Source organism: Tupaia chinensis, unplaced genomic scaffold, assembly GCF_000334495.1.
Source record: "Tupaia chinensis unplaced genomic scaffold, TupChi_1.0 Scaffold000311_2, whole genome shotgun sequence".
Classification (NCBI taxonomy): domain Eukaryota; kingdom Metazoa; phylum Chordata; class Mammalia; order Scandentia; family Tupaiidae; genus Tupaia; species Tupaia belangeri.
In genome coordinates, this window is record NW_006159803.1 from 4,651,950 (window position 1) to 4,676,175 (window position 24,226).

The 24,226-nt window shown below is 38.4% G+C and overlaps 1 protein-coding gene and 1 pseudogene across 2 annotated transcripts in view; one reads left to right on the plus strand and one right to left on the minus strand.

Moving 5' to 3' along the window:
* Window positions 1-24,226, plus strand: part of ZC3H12C (zinc finger CCCH-type containing 12C) — an 88,929-nt gene that overhangs the window by 6,238 nt on the left and 58,465 nt on the right. The window contains exon 1 of one of the 2 annotated variants that reach the window (XM_006150965.3): window positions 22,304-22,542. The exons of the other annotated variant lie outside the window; for it this stretch is intronic. The gene's annotated coding sequence lies outside the window, so the exon portion shown is untranslated. Of the gene's footprint in view, window positions 1-22,303; window positions 22,543-24,226 lie in introns of those variants that run through there. 2 annotated transcript variants of the gene reach the window in all.
* Window positions 3,912-3,965, minus strand: LOC114008229 (uncharacterized; annotated as a pseudogene).

Genomic DNA, 24,226 nt, shown 5'->3' on the forward strand with positions numbered 1-24,226 from the left:
TGAGCCCCCGCCGCTCAGGTGGGGCTGAGCGGAAAGCCCTGCGCATCCTCCCCGCGGGCAGCGCAGTCCCCACCGGGCTTTCGGGCAAGGTGAGGCCGGTCTCCCGGGCCCCGCGGCCTAGGGCACCGGTCCACACCCGCCCGCCGGGGGCAGGGCCGCGGAACATGGAGGCGGGCTCAGGCGCCCCAGATGGAAACGGACCCACTGCTCAGCTCCTGCGGCTCGGACCCTCGCGCGCTGGTGGGGTGAGGCAGCATCCGACATCTCGCATCCAGCCCCAGCCATTCACTTTCAGATCCTTCCATCCATCCAAACCGCCCTCACCGCAGGCCGGTCCTGACACCACCCCTGTCCCTCGCCCGTCCCTCCTTCACCCCTCATCCCTCGGGCTCCAGATCATCTCTTTTACACGCTGCGTCCACTTTTCCTCGGCTAGTTCACGCACGTTTTTCACTCCCCACTAAGAGGTGTTAAAGATATAACTTGGAGAATGAATTCCGCTTTTCTTCCCTAACTGTCTCATTCTTCACCCCTTAAAGTCCTGAAAAACGGCCCTGGCTTCCAAGCGCTGATGACTAACTGGGTTTCTTGCCATTTGGATATCTGCGAACAATCCCAGTTTGTGTTCTGTGTTTTGTGATAAAGAGATGGAATACTAATCCAGATTTAGGGAAAGTTTTCCTATTGGTTGCAAGACAGTTGGATTATCTCCAGGTCCATCAGGCGCTTACGGATTCAAGGTTTTGTTTGTTTCTTTTTTGTTTTTAACCATCTTAGAAGAGATACTGAGATATATGTATATCTATAATTCAAAATGTTTGGGTCTGACTACCAGAAGTTTTGCAATTTGGAAATGTTTATATTTCCATTGTCATTTAGTTTTTCATTTCCTCATGTGTATTACATACATAAAACAGGGCAATGCCTGAAACACATTTTGGGGGGACTTTCCAAGGACCACAAGAAGTCATGATACAGTGTGATGTATATATATATTTTTAAGTCTTAATATGTTTACGGTTTAGGAGATGTGGCTTTTATTTATTTAATCACATATATAATTACTTTTAGAAGCAATTTCTTCATTTTAGTGCTTTCTGATACTTGAATGAATAGATAGCCTCACCAAAGATTTGTACAATTAATCTTACTGTTATAAGTACGGGATGATACCTGTTTGGGATTTGCCCTTCTGTGTGCACATGTTTTCTTCCCATATGGCATGCTTGTTTTAAGTTACCTAAATCTGTCTACTTGAAGGTACCATAAAAATATCAGAATGATCTGTTGACTGTATATCTATAATTCAAAATGTTTGAGTCTTTTTACTTTAAGAATGGGTTTTACTTTTAAAATAAATTATAATTCTTCTGGCATCTGATCATCAAAAAAGAACTAAAAGGGACCAGCAGTTAGCGTAATGGCTATGTCGCTGGACTCCCATGTAGCTGGCCGCGGTTCGCATCCCGGACCCGGTGGTTTAAGCTCACACCAGGTGCGTGTGCGCCCAAGATCCCAAGAGGAGAATGGAGGAGAAGGGATTGCGACGTGGCCATCCCCCTGGGGGGTGATTTCTCACTTTCTGTCTCTCTGTCTCTCTCTTTCTTTCTGGAGAGCGCACGTGCCCTATAGCAAAAACCTCTCCAAAAAAATAAAAAGTACTAAAACATAACCAGAGTAAAATAAACTTTTAAATGAAACAACAAAAAGAAACTAGTACTTTTTAACCTCTATAATAATTAAAGTCTAATGGAACTCTTAATATAATGGAAAATATTAAAGAGTAGAAAGCAGAAACCTGGAATGTTTGTACGCTGATGGGAGTTTTTATTAGTCACTTCCTTTCACTTATTTTTTATTTTAATTAATAACTAAAGAAAATATCCTATTTTATATTATGAGCTTCTCTGGAGCTATGCTTTCATGTATTACATCCAAATTGGACCCCAAATAGTTCAAAGAATTTAAACCTTGAAAACAGTTTTTCACATTTCATAAGTTACCTTACCTTCATTCTAGCAGACCACAATGGTTTCTACATTAATTTTAATGACTATAACAAATGTAAGTGTTACTATCATTTTATACCTCTTTAGTGTTTTCCATTCTTTTGATACATAAATTCAGAAGAATTTTTTCACTCTGACTTGATAGAAGTTTTGAGGTAGCAAGATAATAGATAAGGAAGTTTTTTTTTTTTTTAAATAATCTTTTTAGTGTCGGAATGTAGGATTATAAACTAAGCTTCAGCTATTACTCCTTTGAAATTGGAATAGTTCTGTTCCTTCCAGTAAACAGCTTAGTATCAATCTAGCTGCTGAAAAGGACCTTGACCTCTAAGAGAATAGATTATAAGCAGACAGAACATATTGCAGGTGGAATGTACCAAGTGTCATGAGCAGAGAAGTGAGAAATTCAGGTACAGAGAGTCTCAAAGGTAGGATTCAAATAAGTGGAGCTGAGTAGGAGTCATTTCCAAATGATTGCATGAGTCAGAGAACTGGCAGGAAAGTAGGAGTGGGTGGTCCAGTGTCTGGAGCACAGAAGGGGCAGATGATAAGAGTAGTAGGTGAGTAAGGTGGCAAATAGAGTTTGGGGATACAATTTTCATTAGAAAGAGAAGCATTAAATAAGATGGTCAGTGTAGTAAAATTTGATTAACTCATGGCCAGCAGGTGGCATGGTAGTTAAGGTACTAGACTCCCACATGGCTGGCCACGATTCACATCCCAGACGTAACCCCTTGCTCTATCACTTTCCCTCCCTCTATCTGGTCAAATTTAAAAATAATAATAGTACATAGAATTAATTCTTTAAAAAAATGTATTAACTCAGGATTCTCAATTTAAAACTTGAGATTCTGGGATTTGATCTCGAATCTGTGAAATGTTCTAAAGTTTATGTTTTAAATGCTAATATGTTTCACAGGCCTGCAGCATATAGAACTCATGCCTTTACAAACCTTAAATGTTAAGATTTAGCAAAAAGTTATTGGTGCTGTTGCATAATTAACAGTTTATGGAAATAAATTATTCAGGACATTTTTTTTTTAATTTTTTGCCATAGGGCACATGCATGCACAGAGAAAGAAAAAGAGAGAGAGAGAGAGAGAGAGAGAGAGGGAGAGAGAGAGAAGGTGAGAATTCACTCCCCAGGGGGAATGACCATACCACTACCGCTTCTTTTCCATCCTCCTCTCAGATTTCAGGTATATACGCACATGTGCTTGGTGTGATTTTCAAGCTACTGGATCTAGGGATCAAACCATGGTCATCCATGTGGGAATCCAGTATCTTAACCACCATACCACCTGCTGGACCCCTGAGAATGTGATTTTTATTTATTTATTTTGTGGAGAGAGATTTTTTGCTATAGGGTACGTGCACTCACCTGAGAGAGCAAGACAGAGACAGAAAGGAAGAAATCACCGCCTGAGGGGATGGCCCTGCCATAGTCCCTTCTCCAGTACCCTGTCAGGATTTTGGGCACATGTGCACAAGCACCCAGAGTGAATTTTATTTATTTATTTATTTATTTATTTATTTATTTATTTATTTATTTTGAGAGAGATTTTTGGTGTAGGGCACATGTGCTCTTCGGATAGACAGAGACAAACCGAAAGCAAGAAGTCACCCCCCGCAGGGGGATGGCCACACCGCAATCCCTTCTCCTCTTGGGATTTTGGGCATGCACGTACATGCGCCTGGTGTGAGTTAAAAGACACCTGATCTGGGACTCAAACTGTAGTCTACTACAGGGAAGTCCAGCAACGTAGCCATTATGTCATCTATTGGGTCCCCCAGTTTTAAGCTGCCAGGTCTAGGACTCGAACTGCAGTCAACTGTGTGGGGGTTAATAACGATTACGCCCTCTGCTGGTTCGGAAAATGTGATTTTTTTTTTTTCTTTTTTGATGGTAAAAACTGGAAAACCTGCTAGACAAATTCTAAAAGAGCTGTAACACTCGGAAAATGTGATTTTTAATCAGCTTATCAAATTTGTTTTATCCCAGAGTGTATCTCCACTCTCCATTTTTTTTGGGGGGGGTAGTTATTCAGTGTGGTTTTTCTAAAAAATTAAAATCTTTTAGGATTATTATGTATATTAAATGAGACATAAAAAGTACATGCTGGCTAGCACATAGTAATTTTAGCATCCTATAACATAAAGATAACTTTCAGATCTGTGCTGAAGGTACCAGTTCTCTATCCTTGCTGTGGTTTTTATGGCTGCCATGCTAATGGCCATTATGTATGTACTCTGCAGTGCCCAACACCATGCCAAGTCTGTCATGTATGTCATTAACCTTTTAACACCTTTATACATTGCTTCTATAGTTTTCATTCTAGAGATGTATAAAATAAGACACAGTTTACTTGCCCAAAGTCACATAGCTATTAAGTTACCAAGGGGAGTTTGGACACATGCGGTCTGATTTATAATCCCATTCCCTTAACCACTGGGCCAATCTGCCTCCCTCTGATTCTATGTTTAGTTCGTTCTCTAAAAAGTCTCTCTTGTGTTTATGTCATGGACATGGAAAACGAGATATATATTAGCCTTTCTTCTATGAAATACTCCAGTAGCAGGACAATATAGAAATTTTGTCTGGCCAGGTAGGTTGAAAGCAAGGACCATGGCTTTTCGGGAGGATGTGTAGGTCCGGTAAGAAGATAAATCCAAAGACAGTTATATTCCAGGGTAACAAAAGCTGTAACAGCAGCCATAGTTCACTTTTTGGTGAAAATCTCAAATGCTTTTCCATTGATTTTTTTTTTTTTTAACAACTCTTATTTCTGACTCCAGAAACGAAATTTACTTATTGTGGAAAGTTAGGAGATATGGAGAAGTATAAAGAATTTTAAAAACATCTATCATCCTGTTACCCAGAGATGACTAATTTCATATTATGGGGAATTGTTCTCTATTGAATTTTTCTATGCATCAACAGAGGATTGTTTTACTTTCTTAAGGGAGAAAAAAGAGAATAATCACCCATAAAGTATAGCATGCATGGTTGTAGTTACAGCTCTGACAGTCATTTCTATCCCAGTGAACCAGCCTAACGCAAAGCCTGTAAGCAGCTGACTGAACATTCAAAGCATTCTGCCTTTAAGATAATTATCAAATCCCTGAGAGTGTATATAAAGTATGTAGAGAATCCCAACGTCTCCCTGCATACCCAAAACATTTCATCCTATCTTCCCTTACCTTTTAAGCCTGGCTCACACCTCCTTATTCAGGCCTTGGCTTAGATGTCACTTAGGTTACCCCACTGCGGTTTAAGTTCTCAAGAACAGTCTACAACATTTACTGTGCCAAATATTGTTGCAAGTGCCCTACTTGTATGGATGCATTTATTGCTTACTACATACTGTGAAAAACTATTTCAATACCTCTTTTTTTTTCAAATGAGGAAACCAAACCACAGTGTGGTTAATTAACTTGCTCCAGGTCCCACAATTAATAAGTATAGAGTGAGGGTTCAAAGTTAAGCAGACTAAGTCCCTGTTAAATATTAAGGTCTTTGGGGCCGGCAGGTGATATGGTGGTTAAAGCGCTGGACTTCCACATAACTGACTATGATTCAAGTCCTGGACCTGGAGGCTTGTTTGCCTACTTTCCCTTTCTTTCTCTTTGTCTCTCTCTGGTCAAATTAAACAAATAATAATGATGATAACAAATGAAATAAAATAATTCTTTAAAAAATATTAAGGTGTTTGTAACCTAGTAAATGTTAATTGGTTTATTCTTTTGTGAGGTATAGAGAAAATTAAAGCCAGAAATCTTACCCAGAAAAAAAAAGCTTACTTAAAAAAAAATTTTTTTTTTGATAAGAGATTCCATATGTGCGCACGTGGGAAAGAGAGAGAGAGAAATCACCCTTGACAAGGTGTCCTTGTACTGCAGTCTCTTTTCCCCAGCCCTCCAGCTCCTCAGGTTTTTGGGGACTCATGTGCCAAGCGTGTTTCTGGCCCACTGGGGTTCTCCTCTCTTCATCACCTCCTAGCATTGTGGTTCTCTACATGATGGACTGTGCCACCTAGGCTGAGCCTTATGTAAATATTTCAAATAAATAATCTCCCAGTGATTTTTTTTTCTTCCTGTAGAAATTACAGAATTTGTCTGTATCCTTTTAAGTAAAAAACATATCACAAACATTTCCTAGGCCCCTAGCCCCAGGAAAAATTAATTACTCATTCCCTGTGTTTTCAGAATACTGTATATTACTCCAGAACACTTGCATATCAAATGGTAGTTAATGTTTCTTCTTTTCTGCTTTCTGTGTCTATGCTTTTCATCTATAAAATAGAGAAAATACTACCTGGTGCATAGCTTTGTCAAGGATTAACTGATAATACAAAGTGATTTTACCTCATACTGTGCCTAGCATTTTTTTTTTTTTTTAGTTCATTTTATTTCTTGAAAATAGAGAGAGGGAGGGGCACCCACCACAGAGTCATGCCAGGATCCTCTCCCCCAGCCTTCCAGCCAGCCAGTTTCTTATCACCAGGTATGCCTGATGTGTTCCAGGTGCATTTGTGATCTGAATCCCAGTGGGTCATGAGGCTACAACATTGTAGCTGCGAGCTACTGCCAGTGCCACCATGGCTGGGCCTGTGCCTAGGATTTTTTTGTCTTGTTAGTAGTCCTTAGGTTTATTAAGAGCAAGGACGCTGTGGTCCGTGTTGTTTTATCCTGATTCTTCTATGAGGTTTTGGCACATAGTACTCAACTCAGTTCATGAGTGTGTGTGTGTGTATATATATATATAAAAGCCAGCCCAGCCACTGTGGCAAAGTGGTAACACAAATGCCCTGCCAGGCTGGAAGCTTTATGATCAACTATAGGTTTGGATGCCCAGGTCAGCATGAAAATATGCCATGCCAGATGCCACCCCCCCCACACACACACACACACACCCAGGTTCCACAGCTGGAGAGCTGGGAAAGAGGATCATGGTGTGATGAGATCCTGTGGAGAGTGCTTTTCTCTCACTCACTTTTCCTCTCTTTCTTGTGCATGCATATGTTCTCTATCATAAAAATAAAGTAGCATTTTAAATCATCCTGCTAGTAGTGGGTATGACATGGTAGCAGTAATCAATGCAGAGCTATTGGTACTCAAACATTTAAAAATTAACTTAGAACGTATTATTTCTTTTTTTTAATTATTTTTTATTTAATTTTATTTATTCATTCTTTTTTTAAAAAAATTTTTTATTTGACCAGAGAAAGACACACACACACACATACAGAGACACACAGAGAGAGAGAGAGAGGGAAAGTGAGAAAGCAAGCCACCAAATCCGGGACTTGAACCATGGTCACCCATGTGGGAGCGTCCAGCGCATTAACGACTACGCCACCTACTGGTCCCCATAGAATGTATTATCTCTGAAGGGGAAACACTTATTTGTCTTTAAGAATACATGAGCAATTAACCTTAGCAGAGGAAGGCTATTATAAAAGTGAATTTTCTAAAGTTAGTCTTTAAAGTCTTTCAAGAGCAAACCATTTTAACCGTTGGAAGAATTTATACACATGGTTTATATTTTTCTACCTCTAAACAATGTGTGGTCTATGATTTAAAGTATTTTGAAAGATAATAGTAGCTAACATTTATTAGGCAGTGACTATATGCCCAGGCACAGTATTAAGAACTTTACTGACATAATATAATTTGGCTTTACAACAACTCTTTGAGGAGGTATATGCTGCTGTTTTGCCTATCTTCCAAGTGATATAACTGATATATAGAGATGTTAAATAACTTGACCTAGTTAAGTCATTTGAGATTTCTAACATATCTTAAACTAAATAGCAATACTTGTTATGCTTTTTGTTTGTTTGTTATAGATGGTAAGGAGTTGTAGGAATTGATTGTTTATAATGCCTATCAATGACCTTTGGTCTTCTCTCCCTGATGTTAGCTATTCCTTGCTGACCCTGTCAATCTCTCTTTTAATTAAGAGATAATATCTGCTGCGGATCGACAACATGCTAACATTATGTCTAAAGTAACCATTTTTAGGTGATGACAAAAGCCCTGTTAAATGCTCAGATAATCTAGGTTGAAGAACTGAAAGGTTGCATGGTGTGGAGAGTTCAGGTGGGACGTCCGAAATCAGCTAGACCTGTATTCAAATCCTAGTTCCTCCATTTCTGGCAGTGAACCTAGGCAAGACTCAGTTTTTCCTTTTGATTTCTCATCCATCAAACACTATCAACTTTGGAGAGTTATTTTTCACTAATTCAAAATAATACATGTAAAACTGTTGACACGTAATAGTATAAAATATTATTAAATGTTTTAGCAATATTCATTGATTTGATTGAAAAGAAGTTTTATGTATTTGTTTTGTTTTTTCTCTACTTGTTCACTGGCTCTTTATTGTGTTCTGAGTAATTGGAATGATGAGAAATATAATTTCTGTAGAATCAAATTTACCTTTATTGTTTTTTAATATATCAATTGACATTTTAGGTTTTTCAAAAGGTTTTCAAATGTATTACTTCATGTCTTTTACGGTGAAGCTAAAATTAGTTTTTGTTCTTTGTTCTTAGTCATCTGTACTCATTTCCTATTCAAAATTATGTGGACTTAATTTTATCCTTATTCTGTGATTTAGTCTGTTTCAAATCGTGGCTTTTACTTCATAATTTATTTTTATTATTTTGTACCCTTACAGGGAATGGTTTTCTAATATAACTGAAGCTGCCATCTCATTGTTTACTTACACTTTTTTAAAAAATCTTCATGTTATCAGTTTTTGGTGGCCCCATTGAGTTGGTGATCTTTCTGGAATTTTCCTATACTTTCAAATGACTAGCACAGATCTAAAGGACCTACAATGTGTAATAAATTATCTATTTTAAGCAAAGTATGTTTTTTCTTTTTTGCTAAGATAGAAGAAAATCTAAAATTACATAAAAATTGTGGGCATAAAGTATGTTAAAATAAAATTAGTGATATGCATAGCAAAAAGTAGTATAAAATAAGGGAAATGTTTTCTAAACTACATTTACTTTGACTAGTTCAATTTGCCTTCTAAAATTAAATTTAATCAATATAAGAATTTTTTTTTCCCATAGGGGTGCATGCACTCTTCAGAGAGAGAAAGAGAGAGAAAGGCATCAATCCCAGGGGATTTGGCCATGCCAGAATCCCTTCTCCTTCATCCTCCTCTTGGGATTTTGGGTGCACATGTGCCCAGTGTGTTTCAAGCCAGTAGGTCTGGGACCTGAACTGCATTTAGCCATGTGGGAGTCTATACCTTAATCACCACTCCACCTACTGGCCCAAGAACATTATTTTTTTTAAAGAAAAACTTATTTAATTTTATTTACTGTTATTATTAATTTTTAATTTCCTATAGGGCACATGTACTCACCAGAGAGAGAAAAAGAAGAAAAGTAAGAAAGTAAACCACCAGTTTTGAGACTCAAACTGCAGTCAGCCATGTGGAAGTCCTGCACCTTAACTACCATGCCACCTGCTGGCCCCAAGAACATTATTTTTTAACAGTATATGCATACGGGGCTGACAAGTGGTGTGGTGGTTAAAGAGCTATACTCCCACATGGTCCACCACAGTTCAAGTCCTGGACCTGGCGGCTTTCTCTCTCTCTCTCTGTCTTTCTGGTTAAATTCAATAATAATAATATTTATTTATTTTAGAATTTTATTTATTTAATATTATTTGTCATTATTATTTTTTAATTTGACCAGAGAGAGACAGAAAGAGATGGGGAAAGTGACAGAGCAAGCCACCAGGTCCAGTACTCAAACCACATGTGGGAGTCCGTCATCCTTAAATGCCACACCACCTACTGGCCCCAAGAAAATAATTTATTTGAAAAAGTATATGCATATGTATAGTGTTTTGTTTTGTTTGCTTTTCATTAATTATATCATAAGTTTTCCTGTAGCACTGAATATCCTCTAGTGGGCCAGCAGGTGCCATAATGGTTAAGGTGCTGGACTGCCATGTTTTTGACCACAGTCTGAGTCCTGGACCCAGGAGCTTGAAACACACTGGGCACGTGTGTGCATGTGCCCAAAATCCCGAGAGGAGAATGGAGGAGAAGGGACTGTAGTGTGGCCATCCTCTCTGGGGGGTGATTTCTTGCTTTCTGTCTATCTCTCTGGCAAGCACTCTGTAACAAAAATCTCACTCAAAAAAATTCCTTTTAAGATATCATTTTTATTAGCTGAATGATATTCAGTATATTGAAGACTATAGTTTAATAAAGTTCACGTTGAATATTTAGATTGTGATCAGTTTTATATTGTAATAAATAGTATGATAAATGTCTGTTTATATAGCTCTATGTATACATGAATGAATATATATTTTTTAACAAATTCTTAGATGTGGTCATGCAAACTGCCTTCAAGAAACGTTACACCAATTTATATTTCTATTCGCAGTACAGAAGTGTCCACTTTTCTGCACCCATTCCTGTTTTCTTCACACAGCCTATTTTGTTAGTTTGATAAACAAAAAACAAAATAATGCTAAGAAGCTTTGTAAATTCAGAGAATGAGCGTGAGTTCCTGTTAGGACTCTGTTTATATATGTGGTCTTAGGCAAATTTCTTGTTAATTTCCCTAAGCCTCAGTTTCTTTTCTTTTAAAATGGTAAGAATACCTATTATCATGGTATTATTATGTAATATCATGGTTCTGGAGATAAACTGGTAAGGCATATTGAAACACTTAAGTCCATGAGAAATTTTGCTATTATTTTTTATTGTGAATGCAATTCTTCCTTACTTTACACACTATTCTATACCTGTTATTGGCTGATATAAATAAAAGTTATTTATTTTTATGTAACTATCTGGATAACTACTGAACTCTTTGTTCCCTCAATTTAAGAACCTGGCCTGATCTGCAGTGCTGGAAGCCACACAGCCAACCAGTTTCCGATCCTTACTAGCTGCAGGGCTAGGGGAGAGGATCCTGGTGAAAGAAACTCCATTGAGGGTGCCCCTACCTTGTGCATGTACTTATGCTCTCTAATGAAACAAAGCAAATAAGCTTTTTTTAAAGTCACTTCCAAAATATCACTTTATCCTTTCCAATTTAAATGTTTAATTCCTTTGTTTCATGTTTTCTATTAATCCATATACACCATAAATTTTTTTGTGTGCATCATCTTGGCAAAACGCATAGCTTATCATTTTTGTCATCTACTTCTAAATGGTTCATAAATTTTAAAAGAGAATTGTTTGCTTAATTTTATTATCATTTTTAAATTTGCTGTAGTGTGTGTGCACTCACCAGAGAGACAGAGGGAGAGAGAGGGAGGTAAAGTGAGAAGGTAAGCCGCCAGGTCTAGGACTTGAACCATTGTCCAGGACTTGAACCATTGTGGGTCATGTGGCAGTTGCGTACCTCAACCACTATGCTACCTACTGGCCTGCTTAATTATTTTTTTTATTTACCTCAAGTTATTTGGAAAAGAGATTTAATTTATGATACTGGCAGGTTTTTAAAGAAATTTCATTTAGTGTATTTGTGCAACTGCTGTTAACTTATCATTTTTATGTATCATGGTCAGACTAAATGTATTTCTACCATTTAGGCTTAAGTTTTTCCTCTATGCCTGAGTAAGTTGGTCTAGCACAACTGTCTGTCTGTATCCCAGCTTTGAGTCAAGCAGCACTCAGTGAATTATTATGTAAGTACTTTATTATGTAAGATAAGGGTCATTTTTTTTTGTTATTGTTTAAATATCTATATACCCTGTAGTTTAATACCATCATCATTTAAGTCCTGTGCATAAGAGTAATATAAATCTTATGCTTTGGATTGTCGGGGCTTTTTGTCCTCTTATATAAGGATAGGATGGTGTAACTTTCAAAATAAACAGATTTTTTAGTTTATATGAAAATTGTGTGAGTTCCTTAAATGAGGTTTTCCTGCTGTAGACTTCTCACCTCTTGTTATCCTCCCTTCTGTTTGGCTGTTGGGAAAGTCATGTCATAATTTTCTTTCTATACCAAAATATCTCATGACTTTCCAGACAACCCAATAGGTTAGTGTTTTGTTTTTTGTTTTTTAAGATTTTTGCTGTATGACATGTGAGCTTGCCAGAGAGACAGAAAGCAAGAAATCACCCCCCACTGGGGATGGCCACACTGCAATCCCTTCTCCTCTATTCCCCTTTTGGGATCTTGGGCACACTCGCAAACACACTTGGCGTGAGTTTTATGCCCCCCGGGGCCAGGACACAGCAATTGTCAACTGTGTGGGAGTCCAGCAATATAAACTTTATGCCGTTTGCTGGTCCAAACCCATAGGATTGTCTAGGATTTATTGGTGGTTGAAAGTTGAGCCAGCACCTGTGTCTTCTCCATTGCCTCCCACTAAGCTTTCATTACTAGATTAATGGTATTTCAGAGAGCATCTTTTGAATACTCCATCCTCATCCCCTAGATTGAAAAGCTTTGGGAATAAAAATTAACTCTGCTTTTCTGTCCTGTTTATGGATGTGATGAATAAACTGGCCATAGGAGTAACAGAATTATAGAAATTATTCTACATTCTTGAGAATGGAGTGTGGTGTCAATTCTAGTGATTTCTGAAAGAAAATTGACAAACTACCTTTTCCTGGAGATAAAAATGCTTCCCTTGCTGCGCTTTTATTTCACCTCAGTTTTCCTACTCAGTGTACTTTTGGGTCATCTGATTACATTAATGAGAGAGCCTCTGATTGGTCCTAATGCCTTTAACACCTCCCTTTTATATAAGAACATCAGCAGGGAACAAGGAAGGGCAGCTGATTACACAAATTGGAAAGGTTCTCTGCCCTAAGAGAAAGGCAAGTTTTAGAAAATAGGCAGTATATACTTAAAGTATGATTTTTTAAAAATCAAAATCAGCCTATAAAGAAAAAACGTCACAAAATTAATGTTGTGAATTTGGTTGAGGAAGAAAGTCGTACCGCTGGCCGGAATGGCTGGGAAGCATGTACCAGGTTGGCAGCTGCAGCTTAGCATCGAGACTTTCCCATGCTGTGATAGCACCTGAGTGAAGACCTGGCAGGTGGAGGAAGCGCTTTGGAACTCCTGAGTGACAGCCAGAAGCTAGAATGCTAATTTGGCAGGTGTGCACCTGGTGCTGAGTCGTGGGCCTAAGCGTTTACTCACAGGTAGATCATAACTGTTTACTTCCTAATTTGATAGCAAATGAGTGCTTAACTTTTATGTGCATTTTAATAGATTGGGTACTTACCTGCTCGTATACACCTAATGTAAGCAGAAAACTTAAACTTGTGTGTGGTCAAAATCCTGAAATAATTTTAACTTTTAAACCTATAGTGTATAGAATTCTCATCTTCTCAATGTATGAGAACCGTTTATTCAACTTTTCATACTATGTCTTTAATAAGTGACCAGAATGAGAAGGTAAAGTAAAAAGATCTGTTACTTATTTTAGAAATTCTGCTTCTGAAGACCAGAATCTATTTAAGTGCCAGATTTTTGCTTTCTCAGTAGTTTTTTGTTTACCAAATCCAGTAGGTTAAAAACTTCCAAGAGGAGGGCCAGCAGGTGGTGTGGAGGTTAAGGTGCTGAATCCCACATGGCCAACTAAGCAGCTCTAGTTCCAGACCCAGACCCAGTCTCGGTGGCTCAAAAATCATGCCAGGTGCTTGTACAAGCATGCCCCAAATCCCAAAATCCCAAGAGGAGACTTGAAGGAAAAGGAATTGTAGCATGGCCACCCCCCAGGGAGTGATTTCTCACCCTCTGGCGCATGCATGCGTGAGCATATGCACCCTGCGAAACTTCCAATCATGAGGAATGGAATAAGCTGATTGTATCCCTGCAAGCCCCTTTTTTCTGTGCACATGCATGTATACACTGATACATAGCACTCAGATACATGCACATACAAGCACAGAGAAGGAAAGGGACAACAATAAGGAAGGAGATCAGAGACCAGGAATATATGATGATGCTTATAGTTAGTAATATTCCAGCAATCTTTTTATTTAAGTGCTCATTGGTTTAATAAGCTATCTTTATAATATATCCTTTGTGCTTACACAACACTTCCTCTAGGATCATTCATGCTTAGGTGTTTAATTACTTTAATCATTTAAATATCTTACCCTCTCTGAGCTTTGTTACGGGATTTTGATTTTGATGGGAGAGATGTTGGAAGGAGCAACTAGGATGAGACCATTTAGACTGCCAAAGGGCACCATTAAGCCTTTAGGTATTTGACGCAATGAAGTGTTAGAAAAGGAGGCAGAAGAGCAACAGAAATGAACCTCCTGACAGCAGTGACTGGCAGTTTCTGCCAAAGGTTCTTTTCCTTGCCTTTGCCCTTTCAGTATTTATAAGTCCTAGCCCACTGGGTCAGTGGAGGCTGAGAAGGACTGCAGACGTATGCATGTTTGGCTGTCTTGTAGCAGAGAAGTAGAGGATAAAGGAGAACCAGTAATGACCTGATTCAGCCAAGTCTGTTTTCCCCCTTTCACTCCAGTACCTTCTTTTCCTCTAGCTTATTATCCTATTCATTATTCTCACTCCCACAGAGTCCATTCTGATTTCAAGTTCTTACACCCCAAAAAGAAAAAAAAAGACTCCTCGTTTTGAAACTGTTTTTCCTCGCCCCACCAGCCCCAAAGTATCTTTCTGTATATTTTCCTTTTCCTATTGCATATGCTCTCACCTGTTTTCCAGGACATACTTTGTTTGGTTTTGTTTTTTAGGTTTTGGTCATAAGGTACCTATACTTGTCAGAGAGAGGGAAATTGAGAAATCACTTCCCAGGAGGGATGATCCCTTCCCTTCCATTCTCTTTTGGGGATTTTGGGCATGCACATGCATGCACTTCAAGTGATTTTCAAGCCACTGAGTCCAGGACTCAAACTGTGGTTGGCCGCGTGGGAATCCAGCATCGTAACAATCACACCACACACTGGCCCCACTTATTTTTAAACTAGGAGTTTTTAACCTGCACTCATTTCCTCCAAGGGGTCAATGGATAGAATTTGGTGATTCTGTGATGGTGGATAGAAAAATATTTATTTTCACATTTCCTAATAGCAGTTTATCATTTCCCTCAATTATGAATGTAAGCAACAAACCCAATATTAAAAGCAGAATCCACCTATAGAAATCACAGATGTTTCCCTATCATGTTATAGTTGAAGCAAATATCATGAAATATCATTTTCATTTTTAACTACTTCAAAATCATGATAGTTGTAGACCTATTGGTACATCTTATTTTAATGTGCTAATAAAAAGGCATATATTTCACCTGTCACACTTTTTTCTTAACTTTAATTTTATTATTTTTTAGAATATTTTATTTAACTTTATTTATTTATTTATTTTTAATTTGACCAGAGAGGGGCAGAGAGAGAGAGAGAGAAAGCTAGCTGCCACCTACTGGCCCCAATTTTATTATTATTAGTATCATTATTTTTATTATTTCTAAAGAGAGAGATTTTTGCTATAGGGTACATTCACTTGCAAGAGAGACAGAAAGTAAGAAATCACTCCCCAGGGGGATGGTCATGCCATAATCCATTCTCCTCCAGTCTTCTCTCAGGATTTTGGGCATGCATGCACACATGCCCAGAGTGAGTTTTAAGCTGCTGGGTCTGGGACTCAAACTGTGATTGACTATATGGGAGTCCAGCAACATAACCATTAACCATCTGCTGGTCCATATTATTATTATTTTTAAATTTGCTATAGGGCATGTGTGCTTACCAGAGAGGGGAAGGAAGAAAGCAAGTTGCCAGGTCCAGGACTTGAACCACTGTCAACTATGTGGGAGGCCGGGACCTCAACCACCACCTACTGGCCCCACACCTATCACAATTTTTAATATTTTCATATATATATTTAAACATAATTAGCTTGCTCTATAATGCAATTCTATTTTTTTTTGTTGTTCAGTGCATTAAAAGCATTACTTTGAAGAGATCCATAGACTCATTAAACTGAGAAAGAGTTCCATGGCACAAAAATCATAGTGAAGAATAGTTGCATGTTTATTGTACCTCTTCCCAGTTCACAGAAATAGCTCCCGCAGTGGCCATTTCTAGCCTTTACCCACACCCCTTTCTCAATCATTCTGTGATATATATTTTTTTCTAAAGAATTATTTAACTTCATTCATTTATTTACTTACTTTTTAAAAATTTGACCAGAGAGGGACAGAGAGAGAGAGAAATGAGAAAGCAAGCCTCCAGATCCGGGACTTGAACCATGGTTGACTATGTGGGAGTCCAGTGCCCTCAACCACCACGCCACCTGCCAACACCATGTGATATATATTTGTATCATTTAATTCTATGCTTTTTTAAAAACTCTTTGCTTTTTTGTATTTAGTGTCAAATCCTAACTCTTGGGTTGTAGGAAAAGTCATGACACATTTTTGCATCGGAAAACAGAAAAATGCTTTTCCAACAACCCAATAGATACATTGGCTCTATCTTAGAAAATATATTTATTTATTTTCTGCATAACTTTAGGTGTTGATCCCCTTTTGCTCTATTGTAATACTTCCTAACTTGTTATCTTTGAGTTTGTTTGCTGCCCCCAAACTAATACAGATGGAGTTAAGGGCTCTAAAATATAGTTTGAAATAAGTCATTTACATTCTCAGAAACTTTCAGGGATTCTCCATTATCCTTGTGAAAAAATGGGTAGAAATATGCTGCTCTCTTTTTCAAAACCCTTCAGCAGGGAACCAGCAGTTAGCGTAATGGCTATGTCGCTGGACTCCCACGTAGTCGACCGCGGTTCGCGTCCCGGACCCGGTGGCTTAAAACTCACACCGGGCGCGTGTGCGTGCGTGCCCAAGGTCTCGAGAGAAGAATGGAGGAGGAGGGATTGTGGCGTGACCATCCCCTCTGGGGGGTGATTTCTCACTTTCTGTCTCTATGTCTCTCTCTGTCTGTCTGGCGAGCACACGCGCCCTATAGCAAAAACCTCTCAAAAAAAAAAAAAAAAAAAAAAAAAACCCTTTAGCGGTCTCAGTCTCCCATTACCAAGGTTGAAACTCCATAGCGGGGCATGTAAATTTAAGACTTTCCATGAACTTACCATCCTGACTCTCCAGCCCCTTCTGTAGCTAGTTGATCATAGGGTGCTCTGCTGATTGCTTTCTTTCTCTCACCTCTGGGCCTTTAAAACTGTTCTCTGGGCAACAAGCCTCGGACCAATCCTGGAAGGTGCTGCTTTTTCCTGCCTCTCATCAAAGTACTACTTTTAAAATGTATTATTTAGGGCTAGCAGGTGGAATGGAGGCTAAGACAGCTGGGTTGCACATAGCCGACTCTGCGGTTCTAGTCCCAGACCCAGTGGCTTGAAATCATGCTGGGTGTGGGTGTCTGCATGCCCAATATCCCAAGAGAATGGAGAAGGGGTCATGGAATAGCCATCCCCCTGCGGGGGGATATTTCTCACTTTACCTCTCTCTCTCTCTCTCTCTGGTGAGCGCATGTGCCCTGTGGCAAAAACTTGGAAATAAATTTTTTAAAGAAAAAAATGCCTATGGCCAGGCTTCACCAGCACCAGTAAATTTTAAATCTCTGGGGCTATAACCCTGGCTTCATGTATTTTAAATCCCCCCTGATGATTTCAGTAAGCAACCAAAAATCGGGAGAACTGCTATTACTTTAAATACGTTAATTTTGCTGGTGTGTCAGTTATGCAAAAGAAGTGAACAAACAAATTTGGAAAAGAGATTTTTGCCTACGTTTTGAAAAGCTATCATTTATTTAGCACATATTTATTTAGCACCTACTATGTGCCAGGCACCCTTATGGATGGTAGAGATAAATATCAGAGAACAAAACACAAGAAATCCTCACCCTGTTAGAGTTTATTTTTGGCAGCTGTTTAGGATGATTCATAGTCTAGATTTAATTTATTACAGTATATGATGACTTCTATTTAGAATAAGCAATCTTATAAAAATGCTCTGATTATATATAGATAGATAGATATAAATATATATAGAGAGAGAGATTAGATATAGATACAGATAGATCATTTTAATTGCCAGCGGGTGCATATGCTTGCCAGAGAGAGCTGGAGAGATAAAGAGAGGAAGGAGCCAGCAGGTGGCATGGTGAGTGGGAAGCTGGACTCCCACACGGTCGACTGTAATTTGAGTCCCAGGCCTGGTGGCTTGTTTTCTCACTTTCCCCCTCTCTCCCATGCATCATCATCATCATCATTATAAATAAAATTAAATAAACAACTCTTTTAAAAAGAAAAAGAAAGAGAAAAAACAACAACTAATGAGATGTGGTCATACAATCCCTCTTCTCCATTTCTCCATCTTGGGATTTGGGGCATGCACGCCTATGTGCCTGGCATGTTTTTCAAGCCACCAGGACCAGGATTCAAACTATGATCAGCCACATGGGATCTGGCTTCCTTAATGCTAGACTGTGAAGCTGGGTCTGACTTCTTCATGTCTAAGTTATTATATCACCTTCTAATATGAATACAACCCTCTAAAGAAAAATTTTGTTAAAAACATTGTGCTTAATTTCACTGAGCATTTCTAACAGCTATTTTTTTTAGCCTCTCACTGTTTTTCAATTTCTGGTACCCCAGGATGCTTGTCTAAAATCAGCAGCATGCACTTATTTAAAATTAGTGATATGAGATCACAGCATTTCATTTTACCATCTTAAATCTTAATAAGAATTGATATTGAAGGAACTATTTAATAAGAATTTATATTTGGATCAAACTATAATTAATAAATTATTTTTATTGGGTCACAATGGGTTTGTAGTTCCTTTGGGATTATTTGCTGTGTACTATGATGGGATTTTTTTGGGTCATTTTCGCACGGAGTTTATTTACAAGCATGTATTCATACTCTTCTAGACTACTAGTAAAAATAGACTTCATGCTAGAACTGTCATTTAATTCTGATAGAATTATGCTTTATAGATTATCAGTCTGTTTCATTTTTTTTTCTTTTTTGAGAGATTTTTGCTATAGCACCAGAAAAATAAAGAGAGAAAGAAAGTGAAAAAAATAAAAACACACCTCAGTGGGGATGGCCACACTGCAATCCCTTCTCCTCCATTCCCTCAGGATTTGGGGCATGCATGCACATATGCCTGGCATGAGTTTCAAAACGACATGTCTAGTACTCAAACTGCAGTGGGCCATTTGGGAGTGCAGCGCTTTAACCGCTATGCCACCCACTGGCTCCAGTTTTACTTTCTAAACAGTGGTTTGGGTCTAGCAGTTTTGAATTCATTTCCTAAGTAAATTATGTAACTCTTAAAGAAGACCTGCATGCATTCTCATGTGACACAGGGCAGCCTCGAAATTTATTTTTAAGAATTATTTTATTTAACTTTATTTAATTTTGACCAGAGAGAAATGAGAGAGAGAGAGAGAGGTGGGGGGTGGCGGCAGTGAGAAAGCAAGCTGCCAGGTCCAGGACTCAAACTGCAGTCAGCCATGTGGGAGTTCAGTGCCCTTAACCAGCATGCCACCTGCTGACCCCAGTCCCGAGGTATTATTTGCTTAAATGAACACATCCCAGGTGGAAAGACGATTGTCAGAGAAGGGCAACAGGAGAGATGAGATGGGTCCTAACTAGGCTTTGAGAATGATGTCATTAATAGTAATGTTTCTGTAAGTGACCCCATGTTGTTGAATGACTATCCAATTATTTTATAATTGAAGACTATTTTTTTTAGAATTTTTTAAGTTCATTTTATTTATTCGTTCATTTAATTTAATTTTAATTTGATCAGAGAAAGAGAAAGTGGGAAAGCAAGCCACCGGGTCTGGAACCCAAACCATGGTCGGCCATGTGGGAGTGTCCAGAGCCTTAACCATCACACCACCTGCCAGTCCCTAAAAGACTATTTTTAATGTGAATTTTATTTTATATAAAATTACACATTTTGGGTCATCTGTTCTTTGCAATTTCAGTTATACTTAATATAACTACGTTTGGTTAACATAGATGATACGTACTTTCTGCTGCTTGTAAATCTTACGTGTCCTTTTTCCCTCATGAGGTTTCTCTAAGCCCAGGCCTCTATACATACATTAGTTGCTTTAATAACCTGTTAATTACATCAGCATTTTGTGTGTCGTTCCTATTCCTTGAACTTGTCTAAAATTCCTTGTTTCCTGAAAATTTGCAGATTTTATAGAAATTAATGATCACTTTTTTAAAAGGAATTATTTATCGAATTTCATTTATTATTATTATTATTATTTTGCTGTAGAGTACATGTACTCACTAGAGAGAGAGACAGTGAGAGAGAGAGAAAAAGAGATGATGAGAAGGCGAGCCACCAGGTCTAGGACTTGAACCGCAGTCGGCCATGTGGGAATTCAGCAACTTAACCTTCATGCCACCTGCTGGCCCAGATGATCATCTTTTAAAAAACTTATTTAATCAATTAAAAAAAATAATTGAGAAGCCAGAAATTATTTGAATTAAGCCTCAGGATATGGGTTATCTTAAAATAACCTATTTATCATTTAAAATAACTAGAAGAGTCTTCTGTTTTTAGATCACTGGAAAAGAAATGCTGGTTTTATGGATTCATTTTATATTTATCTCTGAACCCTAAACAGAAATTAGGGGCATTTACTCTTGATGACATAGTACTGAAAGATTTTTATAAATTTTAAGGATTTGGATTTAAGGAGCATTATTTTCCTTGTTACTGTTTTTTTTCCCTCCTTTTTATTTTTGCTTTATCTGTGTTGTTAAACAAAAATTATAGGAGGTCTAAGTTCCTGCTCTAGGCCCAAAAGGCCAAATCAAGATAGAGTCATTCGTGCTAAATTGTCACACCATTAAACTGAAACTTCGAGGAAGCCTATTGGTCCCAAAATAGGTCACTTTTTCCTGAAAATAGTAGATTCTAGTTTACTTAAGTCAGCATTATGAAAAAAATAGAACTTACGCTTATCTTGTGTCTTTCTTAGAATGTGTACCTGAAATAACTCAAGATACATACATTACCTGAGACTACTTAGATTTTATGGTGCCTGGGAAGTCCCAGTATAGACCCAAATAAAATCTTTTGGCTTCAGCCTTACTTTTTAGGTAGTTTGACAATATTATAAAAGTGGTCTTATTGGAGATAATTTATGTAGTCTGTATTACCCCCATTTTTCCTTAAAAGTCCTTTATAACAAACCTGGCTTTATTGTTGAATATTGTTGAAGTTTGGGGAGTGGAGGTGGGGTTCCTGGCTTTGTTCTGAATTGACTGAGAAACAAACGTGCCAAGATGATTATTTTTACCCATAGAACTGCTGGTGAATATGACTTAAAAGAACATGTTAGGTGCTTAGTAATACTGAAGCTCGGAATAAGAAGGATTTAATCATCCTGTTTGAGGTCATACTGGAGAGCAGAGCAACCATGACTCTCTGCTTATGGGCAGATCCCAATGAGAAATGTGCACTGAAGGAGCTGGATTTCGCTTATGCAAGTCCTTTCCCTAGACTTAACCATCACATAAGTCATCCTCACATGAAGAGGCAGAGGCTGCCATGTTACTCTATGAATGCCTTTCTGGCTGGGAAGTTGAATCCAGAGGAGAGTGCAAGAAAAGACTTTTCATTCCCTGGGAGGCTAGAGCTTTCTTGAACAGCAGCACTATGACTAGACACTCTGCCTATGGTTTCAGGATGACTTCAAGCACATTACGTTTATTGTGTACTTTATTTCTATTATTACTACATTATAATATATAATGAAGTAATTATACAACTCACCATAACGCAGAATCAACAGGAGCCCTGAGCTTGTTTCCTGCAACTAGACGGACCCATCAGAGGCTCCTGCGAGATCTCATACCACAGCTGACTGGAGGCTGAAACTCAGGCAGTAATGTGAGCAATGGGAATCAGCTGTAAATACAGATGAAGACTCATTGGTTGCCTGCCACTCACTTCCTGCTGTGTCCCCCCTCCCACCATCCTGGGTTCCTAATGGGCCTAGGACAGCTACCAGTTGTGGCCTGGGGGCTGGGAACCTCTGCTTTCAGGGAAATTGGGAGATACAGTATAGCTCTTAGATGTGAAAACAGAAGCCAAACAATGCATATGTTGTCCAAGAATGTGTTTACTTCCTTTTTATAAATGTGAACAATTAGAAACATGAGTTTTCATCTTTATTTAATGGTCTTCCCCTTTGTTTTGTTCACCTCTTAAAAAATTATTTTTTCAGAACTTAGATTCATTTTTTTAGAAATCATTTTGATGGATTTCATTGGAATAAAAATCTCTCTCTAGTGTATTTTGCATCTTTCTGTAGTGGGTACCTTGTTTTTCTGTCCACTGAGCATTCCCTCCCTTTCACTTTTGTTACTAATTTTGTTGATATCCCCTTTGTTTTTGTTCCACCTAAGGAACTCCCCAAACCACCTTCCTATGGTTCTGGTGTGGCTTCTAATCATGACCCTGTTGACGGAAATAACCAACTCTGTAGAAACAAAGTCAGACTTCTGTCCTCAGTCCCACAAACCTCTGACCACATTAACTGGGCAAAGGGGTAAGTGAGTACATGACTAACTGTGTTAATTGGACTATCTCAGGAATTAGCATCCTTTTTTTTAAATAATTTTGCTATAGGGCATGTGTGCTATGTGCTTGACAGAGACAGAGACAGGAAGAGTAAGAAATCACCCCCTGGGGGGATGGCCATGCCATAATCCCTTCTCCTCCATTCACCTCCTGGAATCTTGGGCACACATGCGTATGCACCTGACATGGTTTTTAAGCCACCAGGTCTGGGACTCAGACCATAGTCAGCCATGTGGGAGTCTAGCGACATGACCACTATGCCATCTGCTGGCCCCAGGAATTAGCATCTTGAATGGAGACTGCAAGATCAGAGAACTGGCAGGGCTGAGTCATCAGATGGAAATGTTTGGGAAGCTCTGCCACTCTGGGTTCTGTCCTGGTCTCTGACCTTTGGAAGACTTGAATATTGGATCCTCCATTTGATCCTTGAGCTCTTCTGTGTTCTTCCAATTAATGTCCCAAGCCCTTTAAAAATAAAAGAGAATTTGTTTTTTCTTGCTAATAAAGGATACATTAATATGCATTCATCACATTTTTTTCTTTCAACTTTTTTAAAGAATTATATTATTTAACTTTATTTATTATTTTAATTTGACCAGAGAGGGACAGAGTGAGAGAGAGAAAGGGAGAGTGAGAAAGCAAGCCGCCAGTTCTGGGACAGGAGCTACAGTTACCAATGTGGGAGTCCAGAGCCCTTAGCCTTCCGGCCTCTTAATTGACCTATTAACAATTTCTTAGTATTTTTTTGTGAGCAAGTATGACTTTCAGTAAAATTAAATTTCTGATACAACTTCTTTCTTGGTATGGATAAATAAAGTAATTTTCTTATTATTGAAATACCTTTATTTATGGCCACAGAGGTAGCTATATTTTGGTGATAATTTTAACCTTACCTCCTCCCCCGCTGCCCCCCCCCGCCGCTGCATCCCTCCAACATATACACAGCCTGTACACACACTTTTCTCCACTAGTAAGTTTAATGTTAACAGTCAGAAATGGAAAAGACAGCCATTTCATTGGAGGAAGTGTTAGCAGAAACCCTGTTTGGAATTTTTTTCATTTGCACTGATTGTAAAAGTGCCATTTTTATAGACTTTTTTTTTTGTCTTCCTTATCAGTTATTGGTGTAAGTTTTTTCTACCCAATATGAATACTTTTTTTGAGCTTGATTTAATATAAAGTCATAAATATGTTTGTTTATTTTAAATATATGATCCTGATTACAATTGTGATCTCTTTTCTTACAGTTAATGTTAACTGTAAAGGTATATTTATTTTTCCAGCATATACTTTGGGTGAATTAAAATCAGGTCTGCTTCTATGAATATGGGTTCAAGTTGGGACTTTCAGGATCTACCTCTTCCTTGAAAAGTGGGATGGTTTTTATTAGCAGAATGGAAAAAGGAGAATGTCTGGCTCTTTCTTAAACGTTTTTGCCAGGGCAGGTGTGCTGACCAGAGAGAAACAGTGAGAGACAGTGAGAGGAAATGTGAGAAATCACCCCCTGGGAGGATGGACACCCCACAATCCCTTCTTTTCCATTTTCCTCCTTGGATTTTGGGTATGCACACACACACACCTGGCATGAGTTTCAAGCCACTGGGTCCAGGACTTAAATCAAGTTGGCCATGTGGGAGTCCAGTGCCTTAACC